Source organism: Coloeus monedula (assembly GCF_965178545.1).
Source record: "Coloeus monedula genome assembly, chromosome: 1".
Lineage (NCBI taxonomy): Eukaryota > Metazoa > Chordata > Aves > Passeriformes > Corvidae > Coloeus > Coloeus monedula.
In genome coordinates, this window is record NC_138781.1 from 15,290,283 (window position 1) to 15,311,246 (window position 20,964).

At 45.7% G+C, this 20,964-nt stretch overlaps 1 protein-coding gene across 2 annotated transcripts in view; it reads right to left on the reverse strand.

Moving 5' to 3' along the window:
- JCAD (junctional cadherin 5 associated) overlaps positions 1 to 12,213 on the reverse strand; it is a gene marked incomplete at its 3' end in the record, with an annotated part of 32,453 nt that extends 20,240 nt beyond the window's left edge. For both annotated transcript variants that reach the window (XM_082302952.1, XM_082302951.1), the window contains exon 1: positions 12,128 to 12,213. The remainder of the gene's footprint in view (positions 1 to 12,127) is intronic.
- Between the last annotated feature and the right edge of the window lie 8,751 nt (positions 12,214 to 20,964).

Below are 20,964 nucleotides of genomic sequence, written 5' to 3' on the forward strand. Positions count from 1 at the left end.
GAACAAGGACAAAATATGCATAAGAACAAAAACAAATTATGCAACCACATGAGAAACCCAGGTAACATCATGCAATACCCCACCTTAACAGTCCTTTTTACAGATTACTTTTCTTTTCTCCCTGCATTGGCCTTCTGCAATCCTCAGCTAGAATAACACAAAACCTAAGATTTCAAGTATGCTGTTTTTACAGCACACTTCCACTGTGTAACACGGCTGGAAACAACACGTGATGCCCATGTGTACTCTGTCTCAAGGATTTCCAAGACACAGGACAGTCAAGATTTTTCTTCCCCAGTAACAGCCCTCAATTCTGCACTGACTAGAGCGAAGATCCAGCAAGCTGAATTAGTTGGCTGAAAACAGCCTCTATTGTCTATACCACTCTCACAGCTTATTACGGTAATTATAGAATACCCGTCCTTCCAGAGCTTTAAAATGTGTGGAAGGTAATGTTCTGTTCTGAAGGTTGTACAGAACAATGGACCCATCCTGATACATTCCTCCCTGTTTGAACAGTGTTGCCAAAATAAAGAAATTTTAAAAGGGTGGATTAAAAAGGTAAAATACACAGAAATAGATTTATGTAAAATATAAAACACAAGATGATTTTCCCTGCATGAAGAGTTCATTTAACATGTCTAGTGAGTACTGCGTGTCCTTAGTAGTAGCAGGTCCATCAGAGGATCACGAGCCCTGCAGTGGCAGCTGCTTAAAAGGAGACTGTCTCTGCAAAGATCATGACAAGCAAGTGCATTTTATACACTGGTCTCTAATGCTCTTCTTGGCCATGAAGAAAGGGAGAAGTCTGTTCACTACTGTTCACAAGGATTTACTTGAAACAGAGCAACTACTGAGATGGCTGCTGCACATTTATTAGTACTAAACCTCAGCCTACATACACACAGAAGTGGATTGGCTTACTATATAAACCAGTTTCTGTGCTGCAGCACTCTGTGTTATGGCCACTTTTTGCCTATCCAGCACCCCATCTGTTTTCTGTCCCACCTTGTCTCCTGGATGCTGTGCCAGCTGTGGAGCTGGTCTGGCCAGCTGCTCTAGGCCAGCCTGGTTTGCAGCTCCTGGGCACGCAGGGACCCTCCAGCCGCCTCTGTGCTGTGCTGCCCACAGCAGCCACAGCACTTGCCTGAGGAGAGATCACAGTGTAGAAAAACAGGCACAATTTTTATGCAGAGCCACAATTTAACCTGGAACACTGCAGAAGTGGCTTTTCAGCCTGAGAGCCTCCTGAACACCTAAACCGGTTTGTCCCTAGAGCTTAATGAATCTCCTCCCTTTTCACATATGTAACACTACATACTCTTTAAAAACAGAGAAATAAAGCTCTGTGCTGCAGATATTAGCCCTTGCTAGAACAGAACTCCAAATTCCCAGTAAGAGCTCTGAGTAGGTGAGCCAGCAGTAAGTACAAGCAGGCAGAAAGCAGGGAGGAGTGGGACCCTTCCCTCATGGAGGGAAGGGAAGGCTTTGTGGGTTATTTTGAATGCTGACCTAAAAAGCTGATTCTCCATCCACCCCCTGCCTGGACTGTGCAAGGAGCCAGGTATGAGCAGAGCAAAGGGAACAGCTGGCTGCTAGAGCTGTTCAGCTTCTAACAAGAGAAAGATCCAATGTGACTGCCATACACAGCAGAAAGCCCATCGAAGCGCTCACAGGTGCAAGGAAGAAATGTGCTTTTCCTGCTATTATCGGGCTGGCTTGGAGCAGAGCTTAACCCCCTCTCTGCTGCCCACTGCAGCCATCAGAGAGGCAAAGGTGAGTGGGTGAGAAACCTCCAGCCCATGGGGTTTACTCTGATCCTTCTTTGGGCACCAGTGGTGAGGAGCAACAAGTGGAAGTGTGCCATGAGAAACTGGTATGACCGTCTCCTCCTGCTCTGCAAACTCAGCACGTGTAGAAGAGGAAACCCCATGGTGTTCTGTGTGGTGGGGAGGCGCATCTGGGAGAAGGATGCTATTGCTATGCCCATCACAACACTGCAGTGGGAACAACCAAGGGAGCTCCATGCTCATGGCACAAGCTCCAAGGAGCCAGTAGCAGTGGTGGCAGGTGGCTACTAGCTGGGACATTGTCAAGATACAGCCTTGAAAGGCTGTGCAGAAGTCATGAGGAAGTAGCATCTCCTGCATCAGACCTGATCAGGGACAGGGAAGCCAGAGGTCCTGACTGATCAAAGCCTGCAGGATATCAACCATGTCAGCACCCACCATCTGCAAGGATGCTGGCCAGCTTTCTGAATCTGGCTAGAGCTCCAGGACACTCACCCCGCCTTCCCTTAGATAAATAAACCTAAAAAATAAAATCAAAGGAATTGGATTGGCAGGACCAACAAAACCATTGCTGCAGCATTGTCATGTAAATAATCTGTCAGACTGGACTGCAGAGTAAAGGCTGTGCAGAGCTTCTAATTCGAGGGAGTATCAACAACGCTGCAAAACAGTTTGTTTTTCCAGCCCTCATTTGTTTTGTTTGCCAATGACATCAGTGCTTTCTGATAGGCTTTGCTTCCTGAGGATGCCTGCTATCTTGCCAGCGTTTCCGACTTGTCCCCAGCGCCAGTACAACTCCGCATTACATTGGAAACGATGGCCAAGCTTTTCTCTGGAAACTTCTCAACAGCACTCTCAGATGCAAAGAAACAAGCGTGAACAGCGGAAATCAGCATCAGCCCCCATGTAGACACACACAATGGAGACCCACAGCCTGAGCAAGCGGGACACAATGGGATCACCAGATGGAAACGTCGTCAGAGCACCTCACCTTGGGGTGCTCCGTCCATGTGCACAGATCTCACCTCCGGCCTGAGAAAAGCCCGAAGCACTCCTGATAAACACCATGAAGAAATTTGGTGCTAGTTTCCTCTGAGCTGCTTCTGGAACTCATTCTCAGTGGGGGAAACACAGTTTTCTATTTATGACCTGCTTTTGTCTGTAGTTCCCTAGCAGGAGTTCCCAAGCCTTGTTATTTGGGGGCGGAGGGGGGGGGGGGATACACCACCATCTGTATGATGACCAGTACCAGTCATGACGAATGCCAACACTTGCAGCAGTGGCAGAAGCAAGTCTTACCTCCATGCTCTGAAATGACTTGCATGGCATTGAATCCTCCCTTCATGGTGCTCTCAGGAGCTCCTTGGCAGGCTCCTTCCTTTAGCCCAAGTTCCACAGAGTGTCCCAGCACAGCAGGCACATATTGGGTGGGAGACCAGAAGTGATAGAGGATTTGGCCCTGGCTGCCCTCTGTAATAGCTCTCCTGCCCTCTGCTACTTGAAATAAAGGGGAAGGTGTCAACTCTTTAACTGGCTGAATACAACTCCTGAAGCCCTTCTTGGGTGTGATTTGCCCTGCCCACCTCTACTTATACCTGATTTATTTAGAACTATTTATAATAATAATGTAAAAGATTTTGTAACAACTTTCAAGAAAAGAAAACATGGAAGGAAAATGATTCATACTGCAAAATGAAGCATACAACATCAAGAATTGCCAAAAATCAAGGCACCCTGCATGGACACACAATTTGCTGCAGTCTCTAATTACGTGACTTGAGGCTACTGAATTCTGCAGGACTTCTGCCTTGATTGGTGTGCAGGCTAGGTGATGCTAGTTCTTCCTGGGTTGTCTCTGAAGCAGCGATTCAAACACTGTTCTGAAGACACAGTTACTAACAGGCATCTGAATTACAAAGCGTATTATCTAGATGGGTCACACATTAAACGAGCTTATCTTCACTCACGTCTGGGTGACATTATTCCCATTCCATATCAGACATGTGCCAGACAGAAGTATTTATGCAGACAGACTAAAGTGAAAACAACCCTCTCCACTCTAGGCATCCATTCTGAAGTGCTTACAACCTGATTTTCTGAAGGACTTAGCTTTAAAATGAACTAGGTACATTCAGAGCAACTGCTGCAAGAACCTGGTGTCTCTGTACATCAACCTAAGCGTGGCAAATAGCTGTCCACACAATGAAGACATGGGATGAGCCAAAAAAACTAATTGCAGTAATTTGTGTACTGTGCTTTCCTCCATTCCTCTGCCCATCTAATCCAACACCAACATTTTTGTCCAGGAAGCCCCATACCCCCCTGCCCCTGTTAACTCCTCACCACCATGTACCCCAGTGCCTTCATTTCCCCCATCCCGCACTCACCAATCCTTCTTGCCGTCCTCCCCTTCTCCTCTAGCATCCCTTCCCTGCCCTCCTGTCTCCTGGTCCCACCAGTTCAGCCACTCTTCCCACACAGCCCACCACTGTGGCAGTCAGCCCGTCCTTCCTGCTGTACCCCTCACAGCTTCTACTGGCCAGTTCTCAGTTTGCATCTGTCACTCCAATTTCTTCCTTCCCCTCCTGATGAACACCTACTGTCCTGTCTACACTTCCAGCAGAAGCACCTCCATGCCTGCTCTCTGCTCCCAGATTTGAGACCCCATCTCACCTATACCTGGAAGAAGCAGGAGCTGTCATTACAGGGATGATCCCACTGAGCAGCACAGCCCTGGGCCGGTGCTACACAGGCATGCTCTGCTGGCACATCCCTTGGAGCAGTTAGGGCATGAGCACAGGGCTGGGTCACAGGTGGGCTGCTCAGCACCAGAGGCTGGGGCATGCTGATGGATGGGGCAGAAAAGTCGTGAGGAAATGGAATAGCTCGAAACAGAAACAAGTCTGCCAAGAACACGCACAGATGTCTCCAAGCCTTGTCACCATAGATCCTGTTCCTGAACATGATGGCACCGCAGTTCTCAATCAAAAAGCTGGAGGATTTATTTTCTTTCCCCTTTCTAATGTGGGCAAAACAACATTCCTTCTCTCCTTCCCCCTAGTTTTTCTTGGAAATGGTTGAATTGGTTTAGCTGACAATATTAAAATAAACTTAGCCTGAGAGAGAGACACAACCTGAAAGTCTCAGATCAAGTGATAAAAGCCTGACAGACTACAGCAATGGAAAACAGGTTCTTATGATTGTTTTAATACTAGATGGTGCTACTTGCTCTGTCTAAATATAACCCTAAGCTACATCCCAGGAGAACATCTAAGTCTTTGGACATTTTAATTGCTCCTGTTTTCTCACTCTGGCTTTGCATGTGTCCATATAAAACAGCCTATCAAACGCACATTAAACAAGGCTTTTACCTTGCTAATTTCATTTTTTGGGGGACAGTAAAGTCAGATGGGAGTGTAACCAGCAGACTGCAGTGCTGATGTGCATGCAGCCACTGCAGAGTGCCATGCCCCTGCCCTCTGCTACGGAAACAACCAGCACCACATCCACTGACTTGCAGACACACACCCCATTGGGAAAGATAAAATTCATGTGGTTGAAGAGCCTTCAACAATAATGTTCACTGTGATCAAATGTTAGATATGTAATGCAAAGATACTCTAGAACACAGGAGAAAGAGATTGGAGAATATTAACGCAAGCTGGATGTATTCAACTTGGCGGGACTTAATTAAGCATAGGCTAGGAGTAAGGAAAGAGTAGGAAACTAGTCAGGGCTGCCTCCAAGCAGTGAGTAAATACCTCCTAGAAATTCTCAAAGGATGAGTGAAGGGTAAACATATTATCTAACTTCAAACAAAAGGGGGAAGGAGACAGATCTGGGGTATCATAGACCAAACAGCCATGCTTTGATATCAAATAAGAAAAATTAGTATTCAATCCACTTGTAAATACTTATAACAAGTGTTGATTTATTGTGGAGCAGGAGGGAGCAAGTGTGTGATCCAAGAAGAGTTTCCATCTCCCCGCTCGCTGCCTTGCACTGCAGCTGCATCCACTCCCACATGATAAAGTCATGAGAAACAGAAAATACAGACTTGTCAAGAACAAATTAAGCCTAATCTATTTAATTTTCTTCTTTGATGGAGCTGGGAGCATAGTGACTAGAGAGGAAAAAACAGTAGAAGTCACACGTTGGAATGAGGAAAGCTTTGATGAATGCATGTGATAGCCTTATATGCAAACCAGGTGAATACAATTGAGGTATAATTTACTGTGGGCAGGCATACAAATGCATCAAATCTGTACTCAAGGAACAGTTGTAAGTCCAATGTCAACCTGAAAAGACACATAAGGGCTGTGCCTGGGGTCTTGCTCTATTCGGTATTTCCATTAATGACTTGTAAATTAGGAGGAAGATTACAATTACAAATCTCTAGGGAATGCTGTGAACATTTTCAGGGATTAAAATTAGAATAAAATCTTAATAAATCAGAGACTTAGTCTGAAACGAATGACTGAGATTCAATACAGGCAGGAGTAAAAATACATGTGGAAGAAGGAGGATGAAATGCAAAAGTAGAAAACAGAGTGGTACAGCAAAAGAGTCTCTGGGGCTAGGAGGAAAGACATCATTTGACTCAATGATCTTAGAGATCTTTTCCAACCTTAACAGTTCTATGGTTTCATGATAAGAGCAGTGCAGGGCTTGGTACACACAGGTGAATAATCTTGGAATATATCTAGAGGAGCATCACACATCATCCTCTTTTCTCCTCTCAGCCCTATATCCAGTTTGGGCCTTACCTCAATCAAGATGTTCACAGGAATGAAAAAAAATTTAACCAAGTGTGACCCCTAGAGAAGAGGGTACAAGAAGTGGGCTTGTTTAGTTGGAAGAAAAGTGTGGGGGAATGAGGGTGAGAGAATGAGAGACGATAACAAGTTTAAAATATGTCAGGCTGCTAAAAGGCAGCAATAATCTCATCCTACTCGCTGCAGATGTGGAAAACCAAAGGGACTGACTTAGGAGGCAGCAAGGGTGATTTAGATGATTAGGAGGAACTGTCTAACCATAATGATAGTTATCCACTGTTTACGCTGGCAGGTTGTGAACCAATACAGGTTTTCAAGAACAGATTAAATGAAAATCTATCAGAAATGGTGCAGATTAAGCAATCCTGCCTCAGAAACAAGAGATTTGGGATGGAAACTAAACTTTTTGATGTTCTTCCTCTACCTTCCTCCCACAAAAGTTACTGTTTTGTTGGCATGCCCCACACATTTCCAAGAAAATCAAAACTCTTACGTACAAGTCTCTCAGTGTTACAAATAGTCACCTCACCTCAAGGTGGCTTTTCCCTCTATCCCCAGCCCCTCCTGCTACAACTCTCCATGCACCCTCCTTTCCTGACATCTCTGCATTGCAGGGAAGAGTAAGGAGAATGCTAAGGGGGAGCAGGTCTGGCACAGGGGTAGAAAAAGAAACTTTGCCTCTCCTCCAGGGATGGGAGGGATAGGGAGGCTGAGATGCCAAACACACACTGTGGTTTGAAGGCTCCTGAGCAGAGAAGAGGCAGCTGATGAGATGAGCAGAGGCACCGGAATGGGGTCCTGACCAAAGGACTCTTATCAGATCACAGATACGCAGCAGGCAAAGCTTCAACAAAGCTCCCGTTACAGCCAATGCTGGACTGAAGGCTTCAAAGCCGCTAGTGCTACATGCATAATCATCTCTGCAGACTACATGGCAGGAAGACATGCCAAAGTCATTGCTGGAAGATAAGCAAACTTTATGTTGGCTCTGCATGTCTTCCCAGGTCAGTCCCTCCCATTCACCTCAAAGAAATTAGAAAGAAATATGTGAATTTTTGTGTTTAACTCACATTACCTGTGGGCAGGAGAGTTCACATTTTTTTCTCTAACACAGAGATTCACAGACAGTGAAAATTACAGCTCACATCCTCTTTGCATTCTTTGAGCAAAAAGACCTCACTGAAATCCTGGAGGAACTGTGCCAGAGAAGAAATTAATGATACAATGTGTCTCAAATAAAATCAGGAAGCGGGGAGGATGAGAGGACCAAGTCTTAAAGAGTTCATTTAACTCTCAGAAGGTAGTTATTCCTGTCTTGTACCTCATCGTTGCAGATGCATCTGCAAACCCACCATGGCATGAGAGAGGGAGAGTGCAGAGCATCTCCTGGGGCAGATCTGAATGAGATCATTATTTGCTCTCCAGGTGCTGCTGTTTGTTAGGAGGTTTCAGACTCTGCTTTCTTACATTCATCAAGAAAAAATGGTAGAGAGAGAGATTTTTTTTTTTTAAAGTAATGTGGGTGTTTGAGTATTGGGTTCACACTGCTGAAAAACATGTCTGACTCTGCATGGATGGGAGTTGGTATCTGAAATAAGATTGATTTTTTAATTTGCCATGGACCAATCCAGCCCTGATACGCTGAGGCTCATAAGCATCCAAACAGAAGTAAATGCATAACAAGGAGAGAGGATACGTCCAAGCATGCACAGATACCACTGTTTGTATTAGCTGGTTTTCAAAATGTCAACAGCTTGCTTTCACTGATGATAGACCAGCACATTAGTCCAATGAAACTGGTCCAGATTTTTTTCAGAGAAGGAGCAATTGTTAAAGAGCACTCACTGATACTCTGTGCTCCAGATATAACCAGTCCTTACACCAATTGGCAGCATATGGTGTATTTCCTCAAATGACAGCTTTTGTCTGTCACAACAGGAGAACAAAATAGTATATTTATTACACAAAGCATAATTAGTCAACTTCAACTCTTTCCCTCCCAAAGTGGAACTGCAGAAAAAGATACTTTTCAGGACCAGATGAATGTTTCCATGCTGTTTATAGTTTTGCATGGAGCAGTCCACTCTGATGGAACAAAGCACAGGGAATCACATTTGTTGCTCACATCTTAAAATGAAGACATTATGGGCTAATCATCCCACCTAAAGTACCTATGGGCAAAGTACTAATAAGCTACTCCCACATTAGGACTTCATGAATAAGTACTATTGTTTGTATTTTTTTAGTAGAAAAGCTCCCCATCTGTACAAGACAAAAGAAAAAAAATGGAATAAAGGATCCCAATAATAACTGTATTAAATCTTCCAAAGCATAAATTTTTAATAAGGGATCCATCACATGGCTGAACTTCTTTGAGGTGACAGTGACATGACTTATAGAGCCTGGGCTCTGTGATCAAAAGGATTACACACATTAGCATCCTACTAATCACAGCAGGATGGGCTGGCCCATCAGGCCAGGACTCACGGAGGAGTGATCTGTAAACAAACACTTTTTCCTGCTCACAAATGTAGCTGGGAGCAGAAGCATTCCAAGGTTGGTGTGGTCTTCTCTTCTTTCAAAGAGATAAGGATTGTGTCTTCTGGAGTAAATAAATTCTCAGCATAGTCTTACACATCTGTTTGTTTACTCATTTTTGGACACCACTGTCCTCTCCTGTGTGTTATCCCTTTTCTATTACCCTTGCACGTATAATCAAATGCCCTCTCTTCCAGATTGACCCTCTGCTTCTTCCTGTATTACAGATGCCTTTGATCTTTCTTTCTTGGATCTGTGTGCCCTGACTCGTAGTTTCAGCAGGATTTCCCCCCAACCCCTTGCTCCACCAGAAAATAAATGCCAAAGTAGCATTTTTATGCATTAGCATAGAAAAAACTAGACAGATGTTTGAGAAGGCTACACACAAGCAATGCTGTGCTGCTGAGGCACTGTGTGTGCTGGGTAGGGCTGCCCACCAGTAAGGTAAGCCCAGGCTGGTGAAGGGTGACCCAGTTCCTGAGCACAGATAAGTCCCTGGAGCAACAAGGTGATCAGTCATCATCACAAGGAGGAAGATGGACCATCCTGAAATTTCAGAAACAGATGTTCATTTTTCCCCCTTCATCACGCTCTTAGTGACTTGCACGGTGCCATCAGCGTTTTCAAAAAGCAGAACCCAGCCTTTAACTTTTTTTCCTTTTTTCGACTATCTCAGATTTTTTCCCTTGCCTCACCATTTGAGACAGTCCAAGTTATGGCTGACAAATTCCATTAACATCCTAACTCTAATACACTTGGGCAAAGAGGCTCCTGCGGCGTTTTTTTCCCTGCAGGCACTGCCAATACCAGAAGAACTGAGGGTTATTTCTAGGTAGATGTGAAAAGATGTCATCAGTTCACATAGAGACCTTAACAATCGCATCAGGACTGCTGAAAGGCTGACCAACCCCTTCCTTCACAGATGGAACTGGTGAGTAAGTTTCCCCAGCAAGCCCAAGTCCACTGGCCCTTGCAACAAAGCACAATAACAAGGTTGCAGAAAGTAAGGTAACCCTTTCCACTCGAGGATTAGAAAACAACATCTGTTTAAAAACAAATAAACTGCTGTAATGGCTTCAGCAGAGGATTTTAGAGATGCAGCTCATGGCTTGGTCAACACATTACGAACAGCAAATTACAAGAGAACAATTGTTTCATACCAAGCTCTCCCACCCCTGAACTCCCTAAAGGTTAATTAGGATGGCCTCTGGCCAAATTAATTAGAAGATTTGGGCAGGACTTTGCTAGGCATTTGTAACGAGTTCCAAGGTGATCAAGAAGTTCAGAAATGCCTCACCTTCCAAACAGAGCTTGCTTGGCAAAAAACAAGCTCACATGTGCCATGTCACTCCTCTGACAATCAGGAGAAACACTTAAAAGTAATGTTTCCCTAACTAACAGCTAACACAGAAGAACTTTCTGCATCCTTCCCACTGAACAATATGCCCTTGTTTATTTTCTGTGTGCTTTTTAGGTCATAAGAGGCCAGTGAAGTTATGCATCTAAAGAACAATATAGTACCGTAACATGCAAGTTGATACACACGGCCTGGCAGACCCTGAAAGATCCGTCTTTTCCAAAAGCTGGCAAATACATGTTCCAGCATGGAGAAATACTGAACATCAGCATAGGAAGGGAGGATGCAGAAGGGCCCAGCCTTTGAAATGACAGACTAAATTGGTCTTTTAGTTGGTATTCTAATGTGCCCTGGTGGCACAGCTTAGAGATGACCCTGCCTTGAGGGGCACAGCCATGCCCAGCTACTCTACCTCAAGGCAGCAGTCTGCCTCAACTTCCTCCTGCTGCCCTAAGCATCCTTGGAAAAGGGAATAGCTGGCAGGACCACAGTTTTTCCTCCAAGTGGTACCATGGTGAGTGGTAGAACCGCACAGCATAGTAGGGTAGGGCAGGTCTAGCCTCTGTGATTACAAACCAAGTGCTGGCACAAATTAAGGCTCTGCAAGTGGCTGCATCTCTGATCTGCAGAGCTCTTCTCTGTCATTAATCTGATATTGTTTAGTTTGAAGCCGGAAGGTTGCTATTTTCCATGTGTCTGTTACCCACAAAAAGGAACAGCCATTCTGGGCAGAATCGGAACTTCTGAAGTAACAGTGAGAAACTGCTTCAGCTCACGCAAAGAAGTGTAGTTGAATACTTTTCAGCAGGACACAATTCTCATTGTCACTAGCCAAGATTTAATGTCTTGACTCTGTGAATCAGACTGACTACTTAGAACAGTTAGATAGTTAGATCGTGTGTTCACTTAAAGACATGGGCTGGAGAAGCTTAACATGTAGAGTCCATGCCAATAAAAAGCCATTATTCTCAACTCTTAACAACAACAAAAAACCAAAAAAACAAAACAAAAAAAACCCCAAACAACCACCCATCCTTAATAGATGCAAGAGTCATTTGGCACAGATCCAGTAGCAGACTAAGGCCATGATTTGCAATTCTGAGGCAATTATGAAATGACATAACAGCACAGATCTCCTTCTGACAGAACAGCTGGGTTTTTGTCTCCTTTGCAACAGGACATGGTTTAAAACAACCACCAGAGAGTAAAAAAAACCCAAAGAGCCATTTGACTACCGTGTAACTATGGGAGTACAGATAAATACCAAGAGGGGCGGCACTTGGCGTTTCAGACCCTGGTGCCACATCCTCTCGGGTCGGTAGGAGCCGGTACCGAGCCGCAGCCGGAGCCCCGGTCCCGGGCGCAGAGGACCACAGCGACCGGTGGTGAAAGAAGGGGAGCGGCTCCAGCGAGCGGCACCGACCAACTTCCCCGGGACCTCGGCTCGGGGCGAGCTCCAGGGGGATGCCGGCAGAACGCTCCGCCAGAGACGGCGCTCAGGGTGGGGAGAGAAGAACGAGCAGGTGCAAAGAATGGGAACCCGAGGGATGCGCCCCCCGCTGCCGCGAACCGCCGCCCGCTCCGGGACACCTCCGAGCGCCGCCGTCCTTCCCCTCCCCGCCTCCTCCAGCTGCCCACCGCGCCCTCCCCTCCCCGCCGGCACTCACCGCTCCGGGCGGCCGCGCAGGTCCCGCGGGTGGCGCCGGGGCCGCCGCGCTCAGCGGCCGCGGCTGCGGGAGGCGCCGAGCCCGCGACGGGCGGGGCGGGGCGGGGCGGGGATGGGATGGGATGGGATGGGCGGGGATGGGATGGGCGGGGAGGGAGGGACGGGGAGGTTCGGTGCCGGCGCCCCGCCCGTCCCCGGCCCGCCCCGGCCCGCCCGCGGTGGCTCCGCGGGAGGCAGCGGCTTTGCTCCGAAAAGTTGGACGGGCAGCTCCTGCCCTCTCTCTCGTCACAGCTGAGCACAGCCCATGGCTCAGCTGAGGTGAACGACATCAGCTTTCTCAGCATAAGGAAAATCTGCAGAAGGGAATCTATCAAGAATGGAGAGGGACAAGAGCAGACCTTTCCAAAGCTTGCTGTTCTTGCTGGCACCCGGCCATGCACCCAGAGGGTTTGTTTTCAACATGGTCTTCAAGCGTTCTTGAAGCATTGTTAGTTGCCTGCTTCCCCACCCGTCCCCTCCGCATGGTTTATTCAGCTTCTAGAAACAGGTGAATAATTTGCAAATCTGTTTTGGTTTAATGACACTCTCCAAAAAAAGTATGTTTGTGAATCATTTACTTTAATAATTGGTTGGGCCCATCAACTGCTTGCCCTGTCTTAATTGAGTTTTATTCCAGGCTATCCAAGCGCTTTTACACATGTTCATAAATTGAGTCCCATTCAATATTTGCTCTAGTTAATAGTGAGAAAACAAGGGCAGTAAAGTTACATGATGAGTCCGAGGTCACGGCAGAAGTCCGCAGGAGAGCCCAAAACTGCATACAGGTTTTCTGGTGCCCCGGTTTCACAGGGCTCTGGGAGTAATTGTCATTGACCTGCTTTTCTACGGACATCTCCTTTTGTCTTCCAGCAGTGACGGTCTGAGCCTGCAGCTGCTGACACATGATGCAGCTACCAAGGACAATGCCACCGGCAACAGGGGGACCTTGAGCAAAACCCCTTGCACCCTGCCCCTGCAGATTGCATGCGAAGTTCTTTGTGGCTTTGCTGCTTGGGAAACACCTGTATTTTCCCATGGTAAAGCCTTGTAGCTGACACAGTAGTCAATCAGTAGCAGGTTTAGGTTTTGTCACAGAGTAGTTTCATGTGGGTGTGACAATAGCAAGGGTTTCCATCAAGGAAGCTGTGCTGCCACAACTTACCGTTTATTATTTAAATATCTTGATTATGACAGGCAAAATGGGAGTTCTGGGGGTTTAAAATACTTGTCTCCTCTGTGTTGTAAGAAAAAATTTCCAGAACGATTTTCTCATCTGCATGGCTGCAGCTCTGAGCTGTTTGTTCTCCCTGGTTGTAGGAGACAGTCCTGTTTATATCCCTTCTTCCCAAGACAAAAGCTTTTGCTCTGGTTAGGTAGTCATGGTGCACCACACAGAGCAGGTCCTTGTTCCTGGAGCTCATGGCTCTCTGTTGGGAAAGCTGCTTTGGACCTGGATTTAGGGGATGGGAAGAGGTGTGCAGGGGGAACAGGCTGGACCATTCCGTTGGACCATTTGAAACTGGACCATTTACTGAACAATGTCAAAGGGAAGGGACATCTTTTTGTCTTCGTGATGTCACAGCCTGTAGACAGCATGATAAAAGCACAGAGGACAGCACATCTCAGTTGCCTCTCTGCACCTGGGGCTAATTTTTGCTACATCTCTTCTGAGAACACTTTGTGGGCTGCAAAGGGAGGTGCAGTCCTTGGAAGGAGGCACTCCTGCAGATTTGTCTGGAGTCACTGAAGATTTACCCCGAGTGAAGTCAAAGGACCTTAAAGAAAACAGAGGAAAAGCTCCTAAAAAAATAAGACTGTGCCCATGCTCCTAGGTCTCCTGTTACAGAAAAAAACCTGAAAACGTGAGCTGAACATAGCTCCACAGTCAGAAACCAGAAAACAGACATGATTTTTGAGACAATATGAGGGATGCCTTGGGCTGTGTTCACAATTAACAACAACTGATGGCTGGCAGCCCCAGTTCATGTCTAAGGGGGATTGCCCAGAGGGTTGGTGTAACACATGAAGCCATTAGTCTGTGAGTTGGGAAGTCTGAGGGCTGAGCTTCTCATCCTTAGTGCAGCTTTCAGGGACTCCCTTTGCTCCTGCAGCACCTTGCCCTCTGCCTGTTAGAGAGCAAGTTCTTTGGGCAGATGTTGCTTCTTGTTTTGTCTTTGCCCAGATCAGCGGGGTTGTGTCCTCAGGTTGCTACTGTGAGACTGTGACTGCCAGGAGTAGGGCAAAGATGAAAGAAAGCAGAGGAGGCAGGAAAGCAGGTCTGCCTTTTGATGGTCAATGTGCACAACTGATGAAGCCTTGCTCCCCTGCAAAGCCCACAGTCCTGCAGCTGCCTGAGGAGATCTCCCTCTCCTGGCTCTTTCCAGAGAAGGGGACCGTTGTCAGACATTCTTGAATTTAGAGCTTCATCATTGAAACGGCTGAAAGAACTAAATATGGCTGAGAGAGAAGCATACAAACGAAGTTTGCAAAAGAGAAAAGAGCACTAAAGCCACTGTCCTGCCATGAAGGACTCTTGAGATGGGTGAAAACCAGTGTGATGGGGCAGGGTGGCTCAATGGGGTAACAGAGGAGGGAACCATTATTGTCCCCTGTAAGGAGAAGGGCAAAGAAACCATGGATCAAAAGCTGATGGTGGTTGCGTGCACAAAGTTGGGTATCTGGACAGGAGCACGGTGGGGCTGCATGAACCCAGCAAGCAGTAGAGCATCCCATGTGTCACAGCAGGCAGATTCAGATCCTGTGGGACACAGTAGAGCAGGTCTGCATGCCTGGGCAAGCAGGGAACACCAGGACTCAGCTCCTCGGGAGATGAAGAGCAGCGCCTACAAGTCTGGCCTGCAAGTGGCCATTATGGACAGAAATTGTGGAGAACAGAAACACACAAACATGAGCAAGACAGGCCAGATGGGGGAAATACAGACAAGTTATTTTACAGGGAAGAAGAAAGGAAAAACACAGAGACATGCTGCACACCAGCCAACTCCTCAGCAACAGCACTGCAGCGTGTCATCACTATGACAAGTGAATGGGAAGTTGTGCTCTGCTTGATGCAAGTTATGGCTGCTTTATGCCTTTATAATTCTCTCTGGCCTCAGAAGCTCCCTGATTGGGAGTCCTGTGTTTATGTTCTATGTCCCATCAGCAGTGTCGCTGCTCAGGGCCAGAACTTTCCTGCCACTCCTACAGAACTTGTTGCAGGCTTGGAGCCTCATTTCTGGAGATGATCATTCATCAGTGCTTTTTACAGTGAAATCAAGCAGATTTTTTTCATAATTTGGTGAAGTTTGAAGTAACTAGGTGCATTAATTACTCCCCAAAAGACTGTAACAGGTTTTGTCTTAGATCCAGTTGCCAGGAAAATGTTTAGGAACATATGCTGAAATCACCACATACCTGAAGTTTACCATAACTAACTAGCCACAGATGTGCTATTAAACCCCTGCTTATTTTTTCCTCTTGTCCATCCTATATGGCGTGTTACAGCCATGATATATTAAACTTACTTAGAACAGCTGCTAGTCATAAACAAAATAGCTATTACCTTTTTGCAAGAAAAAATTCACATTGCCCATCCTGACAGTAATCACCTGTTTATGCAGTTGGCATCTCTTTTTAGCTTGGAACAGAGAAGCTTCAGATATTTTATTGCTACATCAAGGGAAACACTAAGCATTGCTATGGAGAAGGGAGGTTTTCATTTGCCAGTTCTCTGGTGCTTCTTTAGCTGTATTTTGACTCAGTATTCAGGGATTCTTTTCTCAAACTGCTTTATTGCTTCCTAGTCATCCCAAAAAAGCAGATGGGATGGATGTGTAATGAATAGAGGGAAATAGTTCACGATGTCAGGTGGTGACCATTCTGCAAAGACGATTTAATTCACAGCAGTTGGTGTCTGTGCAAGGTGTTGGGCCAGCGGCTGCTGGGGAGCAGAAATACTGCACTGATGGAGAGTATTTTCCTTTAAGTGTAAGGACTCTGCTATCATTTCTGTCAGATATACCTTAAAGTCCCAAAGTTTGACTCATGAAAGTGTGCTGGAGGGAGGAAAAAATGGGGGGAAAAGCTAAAAAGAAAAGACCAGTGAACACAGAGAAAGTGTACACCCATATCATGTGAGTTCTTGAACGCTGTGAAGATTGATGAAAAGGCTGAGGGGTGTGGCACACAAATTACCCTGCAGAATTTAGCTGGTTTACATTTGGGAAAATTAGGTAGTGCTTCCAAAACTTTTGAAGTGCTAAATATTGTTAAAACAATCCTTACAGCTCTTTTATTCAAGGACTTGGCTCAGGGTACTCAGAAAATAGCTAATGAGTTTCTCATCATAACACCCGAGAGAGATGGGAAGTTATCACAGTAATTACCCCTGTCACCCAGCTGAGGAACAGAACAGTTAAGCCTTGTTTTTCAGGGGTGTTTCTTGACCAAAATATTTGTACAGTCATTCAGCTGAAAAGCTCTTGAGAAGGATTAGAAGCTCTAGCTGGCCTCTCAGCAAGGTGTCGAGGGGAGGAAGAATCATCCCCCAAAGGTAGGGCAAGATGAAAGAAGAAAAGTTACGCAGTAGCAAAGCATGTTGGTGTTGGATCTATCCTACTTTTCTTAGTTTATTTGAATGGTTACTACTGCAGAGAAGACTAATTCCTGCATTTGCTTAGTAAAGTACTACAGATTTGATGCATTATGTACCGGGGTACAAAGTGGTATAATACAGATGTTATGGCAGCTCCATCCATCTCCATGAGGCTACACGTGGAGGCTCAGCTGTGACTGCCACATTGGCATTCCTGCAAGAGATGTGAGCTCCACTTGATAAGGAGGGGGGTCTCAGAGGCACTGGGAAGTGAGAGGTGTGCAGCTTAGAAAAGGTCTTTTTCCAAGCACTGGTTTTAGCTTGATTTCTGTAATAAGAAGAAATTAGTAGGAGCTGTGGATCCCACTAACATCATTGTGTGGACTATTGCATGAGGAAAACAGCCTTCAAATAAGCTGAAAGATGAGCAGCATTCAGTCAGATCTCATGAGTTAGCACAATGTGTTGATGATGTCTGTGGAAATGCCCACGTCACCTTTACTTGTGAGCGCTCAGAAGCCCCTGGGCCATGTTTGATGTCCAGTTTAGGTGTAGTCAAGCAGTGGGTTCCACCCTATCCTCCCATCAAATGTCTGGCTACAGCTCAGCACCACCCCACTGTGACTCCAGATTTACTTTGTCAAAGTCAGATACTGATCTGTTGGAGTCACAGACTGAAAACAAACTGGGGTTACCCACAGGTATTAGCTTAAAATTCTTTGCCCTTTTCATTAAATGAATTTCAAATTTACTTGGGGGGAAAAAAAGAGAATCAACTTCATCTTCAAAACAGCTGCAGTCATATTCTTACTAATACAGATAATTTAACTCTGAAATGCCTAATGGGTGCTGAGCAGGTCTTTATTTGGGAGAATAGACTGAAATAGTGGAGAATCTGGGGCAGGAGAAACGCAAAGGCCAGAGTGATAAAGGTATGTGAAGTAATGTAGAAACCAGAGACATCTTTTGGGAATGTCTCCTCCTTTTACTGAGCATATATGTATAAACAATAACCTGGAAGATGGAAAATACAGTACAGATAAAAGGATTCTTACTTATTTACACTGACACGTCTAGGCTGTGAAATCACTGCTATTAAGAGACAACTGAAGCCCTGGGAAAAAAAAGGAAAATATATGCTGATGGCAGAAGAACCTAGAGCTACAGCAGTAAATATCAAGAAATAGAGTCTGGAAAGGTTATACTCTTCAAAACTTTGGTCAGACTGTAATTATTGGGAAGATAAAGGAAAGCTGCCCTGGAGCAGGTTACCCCCTTTGCCTATGGTCACAGCCATATAAAGAGGCTCAAAGATGCTGGGCACCTGTGTGCAGCTGGCAAGGGCACACAGCAGGAGGGGCAGCCAGATCAGTGGCCATGGGCTGTGGGCCTGCCATTGCCATGATAGTCCTGGAGATAAACACCTTTGAGTGACTGTCCTTCCCCCAGCACTTGCCATACTTTGGTATCACTCACGCTGGAGCCTCTGCAGCCAGCCCTTCCCTGAGGAGTGCAGGTTCCCCTGGGGAGAGGAGAGCATCCTTGAAATTATGTGTTTCAATACACAATAAAAAGGCTCTTTTTATAAATGCTTTGTGTCGTAGTTTCTATTACGTCCATAAGGACTGAATTAATAGTTATTTAACTCATCAATTTAAGCTTTTAGCTGTGGTAACATAAGTTTTCAAATCTTAAGTTTCAAAAGACAGGGCTGCCCTTTCTGAAATAGTGTCTCCCTCCAGTGGATCTACATGAGCTAGTTTTATGAGATCAAGGGGAGAAAGCTATCTACAGTAGGTTGTTTGGGTTTTTTTAATAAGAGAATTTGAGCGCAGTAGCAAGGGCAAAGAGTGAAGAAAGGCTTATTTGTAATGGGAGCACTCAAGAAGTTCAACAAGAGTTTGCAAGACCCCTTCATGTCAGTGCATTCCCACAGAGAGCCTCACCCAAAAAGCTGAAATTACAGACCTTCTCAGTTAAAGAAAAAAAATAGGAGAATGACTTGTAATTTTTGAACCAGAGAAGCTATGTTTATCTTCCAAAAAACAGCCCCTTGAAGATATGACTGTCATGCAGGTTTAGAGAGCAGGCAGAAAGCCCACAGACGGACAGGCCTTGGCCGCTCAACACCCAGCACCAGGCATCTGTCTCCTCAGGCGAGGGGATGCTCCTGTTATCTATCTGATGTATAACAGAGTGTAGCAGCTTTCCCTATCCAAACACATCTTGACACTGGAGATTGCACAGATCCCAGGGCTCGGGAGGGAGGCCAGGGCCGTGCACCCGCCCCGGAGCAGCTCACCGCCGGCGTGGGGAATCGTTATCAGGGAGCAGTGACCTGTCACGGCCGTCTCGGATGGGCCGCAGGGTCAAAGGCTTATGACTCAAATCCATTCTTCATAGAAAAATCCTTTCCAAATGCCTGACTACACTACCAAATCACACAGGGAGTGTGCTGTTATCTGTGGGGGTGGTACAGACCCACCTCTGCTTCATGCAGAAAACCAAAAAAAGAAAAATACAGCTGTGCAGAGCATCCCTGCTGCACAGAGTCAGCTTTCCGAGCTGCTTTCCTTCCTTTCTACCTGCCTGTAGACAGGTTTAGTGGAGTGAGTGGGGATATGTTTCAGCCCCACAGTAATGAACTTGGCTTGTGCATGTATATTTTAGTCTTGAATTTAACTCTTATTTGCTCTCTTACTCTTTTACAGGCACTTCTGCAGATATTGATGTCATCCCCACTTCTTATTTACTCTCCACTGGAATTGCTTTTTGAAGAGATAGGAGAGGAGATATTTTTTGGAAAAGTACTGGTACCAAGAAGTTATCTGAGCAGCATTACGGAAACACAGTTTTGCTTGACAACTTTTAAGTTACAGCAACTGTGCAAAGGATTGCAGCACCGACACCAGAATGTCAGCCTGCACCATGAAGGTTTACAGGTCTGTAGGGACTGCATTAGGATCTGAAAGTCATTGAAATCCATTAGTTATATTGTAGACGTTTATACTGATATTACAAAGAAATCTTGCTTGGAAGGCAGAGAAATTCAAGCTCTCCTACCAGAAGACTTTCCTTATCAAGCTGAATTTTTCTACTTCCTTCCTTCTTTCCAGGACCAGAGAGAAAATGGAACCAAGCACCAAAATAATAGAAGATATTTTTAGGCAGAGCCTCATTCAGATTAATCGAAAGGCATCCATGTGCATTTTACTAGGTGGGTTTGTTCTGAGGTCACCTGCACAATTTATGCAGCCCCCAATTCACTAAAGGACTTCCAGACTCATCAGTGGAAATTACACCTCTACCTCACCATATTTTCTCTACTTCAGATGAGAAACAGACACCACTGAAGCCTTGTTTATCACATCCTTTCCTTCCCTGGATCAAGCTTCACCCCTGACATTTGGGCATATTGCAGCACTGTGATACAGCAGCATCATGCAGGCATCCCTTAGAGGAGACAGGCTGTTTAAAGACCAGGATGCTGTGGGACATTTACACCACACACACTCTTTAATTGCATCACCACTGTGCCCAAACCCAGTCACCCCCTCAGGCAAGTCCCTCTTCTGGGGGTCCCACATTCCCCTGTCTAGATGTGAGACCTCATAAGATCTGCCTTCACCTGACAAGGACCTGAACCTAGAAGGAGATCCTTTGCTCAAGATTTTAGAGTGCTCTGGGAGAAAAGCAGCCAGCCAGCCTCCGAATGAATGGCTGTTTGAAAGGAGATTAAACCCTCCCTCTATGTGCAACTTGCAGCCAGGCAGCCTACATCAGAGAAGTCAAGCTACATCCACTCCAAGGGGAAAGTTAAAATAGAACTGAATCTTCTTACTTCATCTCTGTCTTTTGTTGTGCCCTGCAGGCAGCGTTCACCTGAATGTGTATCCTCCAAAGTTAGAGTATGCTTGCCTAAAGTGAAAAAGGGCACACACAGCCCTATCTTTTTATTCCCATCATTTCTAGGAGAGCATCTGTTGTCCTTCTATTTAACATGAACTTATGGGTCATGGGCAGCACCACTAACCATGTAGGTACTTGACATATTTCAGAAGGGAAGCTGAAGAGCGAGTTGCAAAAGTTGTCAGATCCTTACAAGTGGCTGCTCCATATTTGAAAATAGAGGCAAACAATCCCTACAGAAATAACAATACTGCTTTAAAATGCTGTCCTCCTCTACCCACCAGGATCCACCTTCC